Raw genomic sequence first — 8412 nt, 5'->3', positions numbered from 1 at the left:
ATTTGTATCCATTTTGTTCAACATAACAACAGCTGCTGGCCTTGGGATGACAGGCTTGCCTTTTTAACCAAAGTCTCGTATGACATTTATGAATGAGACAGACTCCATTCATTTTCACTTTGAATTCACACTGGTTATATTTGGTTGTTTGATTCTTTTTTACTTTAAGTTGTTCCTGCACTTATGTTCGTGGTTTATGAGAGGGCAAACTCCAGCTTTATTTGGGGTGTCTGATTGTCACTTTCATTTCAGGGGAAACAGCTTAAAAAAGAAAGGAGAAAGAAGGAAAGAAAGTATTTTATGTCAGTATAGTGGAAGATTTTTATTAAACCAACAGACAGAGATGGAGAAATAAACCTTCAGGCATAGGAGCTTTTCTTCAGACCTATACAGGAGCCACAGACTTCAGGCAGAGAAGGTTTCTGTCTCTTTTCTGGATCAGCAGAAAGACTTGCTGCTCCAAGAACTTCCCATGTTTCCAGGCTGTGACAGACACAACTACTCCCTGCATACTGTGCTTTGCATGCACCCACCCAGGCCATTCTTTAGCCACAGCTGCTGCTGCTCCAAAGCATCCCAGCTTTCACCTGACCGTGGCTTAACCGAGAGGCTCCACTGAACTCATCTTCTGACCACCTTCTGCAATGGGTCCCAATAGAGGACTGGAGACAGATGCACTGATGCAGACATGGAAAGGAAAATAACAGCTTTTGGGGAGGCTCTTTCAATGGATTGATTTCAAAGGGAGTTCAATTTTCTGATATTTTATGGTCATTTTCTGCTAACCTCAGGGCTGTAGGGAAAGGACAGACCCACCCAAGCAATTGTGATGAGGCTGAGAGTCACCTTTCATCCCTCATTCCTTCATCCCCCCAAAAGAGCTTGTTGTATTGGTTTGCATTTGTAACCCGAAGCAAGTAAAAAAGTGAGGACCCCATTGATCCTGGTAGCAAGTTTTCAACGCAGAGAGTGCAGGGGAGCTCTGCAGCTGCAGGTCCCATGGTCTTTGGCCCTGGTGAGCCTTCATGCTGGTGCTGGGTAAGTACAGGACATTCGGATTTCAGTCAGACAGCAATGGCATTCCTGCCTGAGGTAATGCAAAGGAGCAAGACCAGGATGAATCGTGCCTAGAGCTGGCATTTGCTATCATACCTCTGATCAGCCCTCGGTCTCCATCACCACCCTCACATAGCCAGTCCCGAGGTCAGGGCTGCCCTGAAGTCTTCAAGGAACTCAGGACACAGACACAAGTTTCATGTTCCCACCAGCTCCTCTTCTGACTTTCCTGCTCTTCCAGCAGGGCTTTGAGAGACTCACAAAATTATCTTGACACATCTCTTCAACTGCATTCACTGAAGAATTCCAGCTCCATTTAAATATCAGCCAAAGTACTTAAAATCTGGCATATTGGGAAAGCTATAAGGGAAGCCTCCCTTCTATAAATCCAGACATGAAATTTGGCTTTTCTTTTCCTTGAAACACACCCTAGAGGAGACAGTCACCCTGATCTTTTTCCTCCACTGAAGCTCTTATTTATGAGCTTCCCTGACCCAGGACAGCAGTTTGGTGCAGGTGACCTTTGGCAGTGCCCTTAGCTGCCTGCAGAAAAAGCAAGATGAGGTGGGAGGAGAGAGAGTGCTCTTGGTGACATCAGCATGGTGAGCTTGGTATCAGATCCTGTCTGAAGGACAGAAGCTGCCTTACACAATACCAGATCATTAAAATGCTTCTTCCCTCCTACCCTTCTTTCCCTCCCTCCACCTTTCTCTCTCTCCCCCTCTCACTCCTTCCCTCACAGTGAGGTCCAAACTTTTCATTCCTGAATCATAAGAGAGGTTCCAAATTAGACAGGACTCGAAAGCTTCCTTCATTGTTGGTGACTGAGGGAACAGAGCAGAATAACTTTGATGACATCAGAAGGGCTACAGTCTGACTTAGACACACGAAGTACTGGGAAACTTTTAATTCATTGTGCACTCCACCATGTGAACCTGACATTTGTGTAAACCAGACCTTTCTCAACTCTGTGTCCTAGTATCTTCAGGATACAAATCCTGGTTTGCTGATGAGATGCAGGAAAAGCCAATGAAGACTGCAGTTATCTTTCTACCTACTTTGGAAATGAAATAAAATCACTTACTTTCACACAGAGACTGAAGCAATGATATAATATTCAAAAACATCATTAACCAAATGTGGTGGTTCAAAGAGGGATTTTTTCCTGCAAGTGGCATGTTGTTAATTGATTTGGAATCTGGTCTGTTTTGCTCTTCCATTCCAGAGTGGATTCACAGCTGTGAGATTGGTGGGCACGTCCCATATTGCCACATGAATTCACTTTAACCAGGCTGGAGTGCAACCATGACCATGACCGATTTGAGCTGCTTGACCATGGAAATGCCTTCACTGAGCTGGTGTTGCCCACCAGCTGACAGTCTCTGACATTATTCACCCAGTCAAGCCCCAGGAAAGGCATTACCCTGTGCCATGGGAGCTCTCCAGCTCACCCCATGCCCTTACCTTTTCCTTGCGGGTGCTTCGAAGTCACACCATTAAGAACCAGAATGGGGATTAGGATAACTGGCTACTGGGAAAAATCTCTTTGGCCACATTTATTGCAGGATCTTCTTTCCCCTTCTCAGAAATAAATGAGTTAAGCTGATGTAGAATAAAGAAAAAAGAAAATATTGTACATTAGGATGGTGGAGTGGCTGATCTTCTTAAGCATCTGTTTGCAATGAACTCCCTGCTTTCAGATTGAATAGTTAAGATTAATATTCAGCTATCTCCCTGAAGCAAACAGGATTGTAGCCCATTGCTACTTCTTTACATATGTTTATGGACCTGGATCCAGATCACTCAGGCCACAATATCTAAGAAGCCTGAACATGCACATGGCTCATTAACCCATGGAAGACCTTCCTCAAGGACAGCTTTCTTGTGTACTGCCCTTCCTACTTTCTGCACTGAAGTGGAACTTCTGAAGAGGCTGCCCAACATGTGCCCCTCTTCCAGTGTGCTACCCCCCTGGTGGGTGGGCTGGATGGGGCTGTAGTCCATGACCTGCCTTCTTAGTGCCCACATCTGCACAAAGCAATACTGTAACCACTTGTAACTAACAACATCGCACACAATAAGGCAGGAACATCCGGATATACCACCACTCTGACTGGGGGCAGGGTCTATCTGTCCTAAAAACCCAACGCTGCCCTGAGATAAATCTAGTGATCTCAAAAAGTCTCATGTGCAACCCAGAGGAAGACTTTCTTCATTAACACAAAGCTGTCTACATTCTGCATTGTTGTGACCTCTCTATTTTGCCAATAAATCAAAATTCCTGTTTCAACTCTCCCTTCCCTTGCCCCAAAGAAACAATCCCATTGGGAAAGCCACCATTAATAAAATAAACCATCAAGCTAGCACAGCTGATAATCATAGTATTCTTTAGGTATTTCCCCGTTTCCACTACCAGGAATTCTTCCTCTCCCGTTACAGCAGGTAGAAAATACTAGGGAGTTGGCAAGCTTTTATTGTGTCCATTATCTACATACAGTGAAATCAGTCCTAGTGTTATCAATAGCAGTTGAACCTATAAGAAATCATCACAATATGATGAAGTAAGGCTATGATGCTTGGAGATACTCATAACTCCTTGGAGATATTCAGAAGTCTTCTGGAGATGGTCCTGGGCAATGAGCTCTAGGTGGTCCTGCTTGAGCAGGTGGGTTGGACTAGGTGACCTCCAGAGGTCAACTTCAACCTCCCTGTGATGCTAAGTTGAGTGCTGGATGTTATAATATATATATATCCAGTCCAGGTTCCACAATTCTGAAAAAAGAAGTTGTCTCAAAGGTCAGTCAAACACAGTGATGCATGAAAAACTGTTATTGTAGAAGCCTTCACTTGCAATCCATTTCACACCTTGCTTACTTATTTGCAGAAGAATTTAATTTTTTTTTTCCACATGGCACTTGATTTGTAAGTTTAACAAACTGAAGCAATTCAAAATACTGTATCTGTATTCAGCTGTTTTCATCATGGTCAGACCTATAAACACAGCTCTGGTTTGGTGGGACCGTGGTCTTTCCTGAGAGTGAGTTGTGATTCACTGGGAAGCAACCTTGCCCTTCTTACAGCATAGGAATTAGGATGGTAGGAATATACATTTGCCTTTAGGTTAGACATATTAAAATTCAGGGTGTGGTGACCTTTGAAATAGAGAAGTAACATGCCTCTTATATAAATTACCAAATTTGCTCTCCCAAATTTACCTATACAAAATATCTACTCAGTTCCAGAACCAAATGATAGGAAAAACTTACTAAAATAATGTGCCACGTGATGTAATCCACTTCTAGGAAGAGCACTGATATGTCTCAGAGCTTGTCTTCAAGGTAGGCATGTCTCTTCACTACAGTTGTCACATTAAGGTTATTACGTGATACCTAAAATACATTGCTGAACAGGGAAAATCAGTAGACTGCTACCGCTTCTCACAAATTGTGAACTAAACAGGGCTTAGAAGCTACTTCCATGATCTTATCCTTTGCAGACAGAAGGTTGCAGTGGGACTTAACTAAACTTTAGTTCACTGTCTATTGCCTCACCAGGTACTTTAACATGGCATAAAGACAGAAGAAAGGCAAATAAAATCTGCAGCCAGCTCCTCCTCCATAAGTTACATAGTGTACAGCTTCGTTGCTGCTGCTGCTGAAGAAAGGTGCTCAGACTAGATGCCTAATGGCACGGGAGAGAGGAAAAGAGCCTGTGCTAGCCATGGCATGGCTGTAGTTGGCTCTGGCCCTGGAAGGGTTAAATGCTTTGTGGTGAGGTGGGACAAACTTCACTTAAACTCAATTCTGTGGCCAGCCTGATTGTTTTGACACCTGCACTATGTGTGGGATGGCATGGTCTCCTTTGTGGTGCATAATGACACATCTTCATTATTGTTCTAATACTCTGAAAAAAAAAAAAATCCCTAATCTTTCTGTGGTGCCAGTGACTGTAACAATGCCGGGACGTTTTATTTTCCTCCTTGCTCTCTTTCCCTTAACCCACTATTGTTGCCATAGCCACGATGGTGCAGTACTGCTGGTTCAGGGAAGTTTCTGTACTGTACCGCCCTGAGCTTATTGTTTAAATCTGTATTATTCAACTGTTCTGAAGATTTACATTTTTAATGGCTCATTTATGTAATCCCATAAATAAAGTAGCAGAAAAGCATCCCACACAAATGAGTGAATTGGGGTTTGAAAAAAGCTGCTGAAGCAGGTCACTCAGGGTCTCAGCTGCGGGGCCTTGATTGGTATCAGCGATATAACCACTGTGGCAATGGACTTAAGACCACCCAGTCAGCCCCAAAATGGTGCATTACCAGGGAATAGTGGAATGGTGCTATAGTTCAATCTCTCCTATTTAACAGGGAGCAGAGTTCTGCTGCAAAAACCATTTCAGCCTCAGACTCATTTACCTTATTGCTTTGACAGCTGCACCTCTCCTGCCATAAAGTTTAGATGATTAGCTTTTCCCTCCTTGCAGCTGATGGTGATAGGTTTTTTTTTCTTAACCAGTATATTCCTGAAGCTGATAAATTCCCTCTGTAGAGGCTGTGAATTCAAGCACCTGCCTGAAGAATTTGTTTTACAAACTGAGCACTGAGATGGAGATATGTTCTAACAATTCTAAGCTTCTCCCCAGTGCTCCCCTTGCTGGCTACCTCCCAACACATAAATCCTTCATGAACTGTAAATCCTTTTGAGCAGCACAAGTGTATTTGTAGCTGTACTGGTGCTAATGAAAGATGGTAAAGATATTTTGTTTCCATCAGTTCTCACCCTTCAAAGTTGATTCTTAGTTGTTAACTTAAAGAACAGCCACACAGCTGCTGTGCATTTGGGGAACTCTTGTGTTGGGTGCATCTCCTGAAGCACCCTGCTCTCCAGGACAGGTACCAGCAGCCAGCTGCATGGCCCACACCTCACACCTTCACACTACTCCGCAGAGTCAGAGGGAGAAACCCACCTAACTCCAGCCTTGTGACCCTGACACAGCTTTGGCTCCACCCCAGAGAGTGCCCAGGCTCAGCATGGGTAGTTTGCCTGGGGCTGCCCTGCTTAAAGTACTGCAGCCAGGCAGATGTGAGGCAGAAGTCTCAGGTCTGGAGGACCCCACTGATGTACCTGCAGAGAGCTGGTCCTCAGTACAAGCCCTCATTGCCTGGATAGCCTGGGCTCCATGGGAGCTCAGGTTACAGCAAGGTGGGGGAGCAGGGGCAGAGGGACAAGCTGGTACAGCCCGACAAACAGACACAGGACTGGCCATTTCTCTTCATTCCCAGCATTTCTGGGGATCTCAGTTGGTGCAGCACATTTGGAAAACAGTTTGCTCTCCTGTACCCTCCAGTGGACACCCTGCCGCTGCACCAGGGAAGCTTGGCGGTGGGATGAGCTGAGACTCCACCGTGGTGGGCACCTACCACGAGGGGCTGCCATTTCTCACCTCCCAAACTTGACAGGTAACAATGGGCACCAACCTTTCCCTGCCACAGGACAGCCAGGCCAGGTCCTCATAGCACTGCTCCCACATACCTTCCCTCCTCGCAGAAAGCTGTGGGAGTGCACAGCTGTGGAGACAGTCCCATCCATCCTCCCTGACTCTTCCCAAGGCTGCCAGAACAAGCACCAGCCAAGGCACTGGCTGGAGGACAGACAAGGCTCACACAGTCAGGGCCAAAGCAACGTGACCGACGTCCAGCACCCCAACAAGGTCTGCTGTTACTGACACACCAATGCTGCCCTCCCTATGCACAAACATTCTAGGTGCAGAGGAACAAGGCGTTTCCCCCTAATCCAAAAGCAAAGCAGCTCTTTACAGAGGTACGCTGTGGGAAGCTCTGCTGGCAGATAAACCACAGTGGTCCGCAGGCGAGGGGCAGCCGGACAATAGCCCTTCCTCAGTTTACCTGCTGGATCTCGTTCTGCCCGGCTGCACGGAGCTGAGTCAAAGGAAGCTGCTCCAAGGCAGGGAGCAGGCAGCAAAACAAAGGCAGGGAGAATACCAGCCGGCCCAAAGGAACAGTGGGGAAGCTGGTAATTGGGCCGTGTGTGTTTGGCTTTCGCCAGGCTAGCAGGTTTGTTTTTCTCAGGCTGGAGCCTAGACTGAAAGAGACATGGAGCTATTAAAGAACTCAACCTAGAAAGAAGAAAAAAAAAAGAAAAAATGTTGGCAGCGACGGCTGGAGGTGAATCTCAAGTAATGAGAGTGCGGTGGGGGCTCTTTGCTCTTTCCCAAGGGCGGAGATGCCTGGGAAATTATTTTCAACAGGCAAAGAAAAATGAAGTTTAGATGAAATTCATTCCAGTGGACTTTTATTGCTAGTTTAACTCATTTCTCAGACAGCAGAGAGCTTACTGGGCAGGATGCAATGGGTCTTGCTACAGAAAGGTAGAGCTGTGCCTTCCTGGTCCCTTCCTTGCTGCAAGTTTCCTGTAGGGATCCAAGTCTAAATGGGACCTGTTGGTGAGGCAGACCTAGAACCACCCTCAGGAAGGGATTCCCCCACAGTGGGGCCGATCCTCAGTCCTTTTGCCGGCAGATGACGCAAGGAACTGCACATCTACCTGCAGGTCTGTAGCACTTCTTGCAGACAGGATGTGTGCAGGAGCTCAGGGCAGACCAAAAGCCATGCTCATGCAGCACTACGCCTGGGATGCTTTATCCTGCTCTAGCCTAACACCTTGCAAATGTCAGGTGTCAGCACGGAGGACTGTGATTCCTTGTATGTATTTGCAAAGCACATTATAGATATAAAATTTTCAATAAGGTAACCAAACCACCCTATATCTAAGCCTGGTGTTAGGGAGGGAAAATATATTTGCAGACCCTTTCCCTTTTAATTCAGGGAGAACCTGCCTTGAGCCCTGCAGTCTTCACCTGCAAGTAAAGGTGATGTGAAATTCTGCTGCTGGACAGGCAGTCTTGAAGGCTGGGGAAAGCAGCACCCAAATTGTGAGTCCCAGGGGGAAAAATGGGACCAGTAGGAGCTGCTGGTGATCCTACACTGTTCTTCTGGCTTCCCTCCCCCTTTAACCTACATGTCAGTGGCCCAATGGAGACAGAGCGAGGTGCTGAGTGTGTGCCAACCAGTTCAGCTCTGCTGACGGCAGCACAACTTCACTGATTCACACCAGATGAGGGTTTACTCATTGGCACAGTACCATCTGCTTTTCTAGGAGCCCATGCTTTCTCACAGAGATTCATTCAACCGGAATGGTCTAGGGTATTTGACATGAAGGAGGTCTTCCCAGCAGCCATGCCCCACACAGCATCTTGCGGGAGTCCTCAGGGAGGGACGTGGAGGGCCAGACCATGGGAAACTTCACTTGCCTCTCCTTGAGGCATCCCCCAACTTAG

This window comes from Lepidothrix coronata, unplaced genomic scaffold, assembly GCF_001604755.1.
Source record: "Lepidothrix coronata isolate B3197 unplaced genomic scaffold, Lepidothrix_coronata-1.0 Scaffold69, whole genome shotgun sequence".
NCBI lineage: Eukaryota > Metazoa > Chordata > Aves > Passeriformes > Pipridae > Lepidothrix > Lepidothrix coronata.
The sequence above is the reverse complement of the archived record's forward strand: the minus strand, read 5'-3'. Positions refer to the sequence as shown.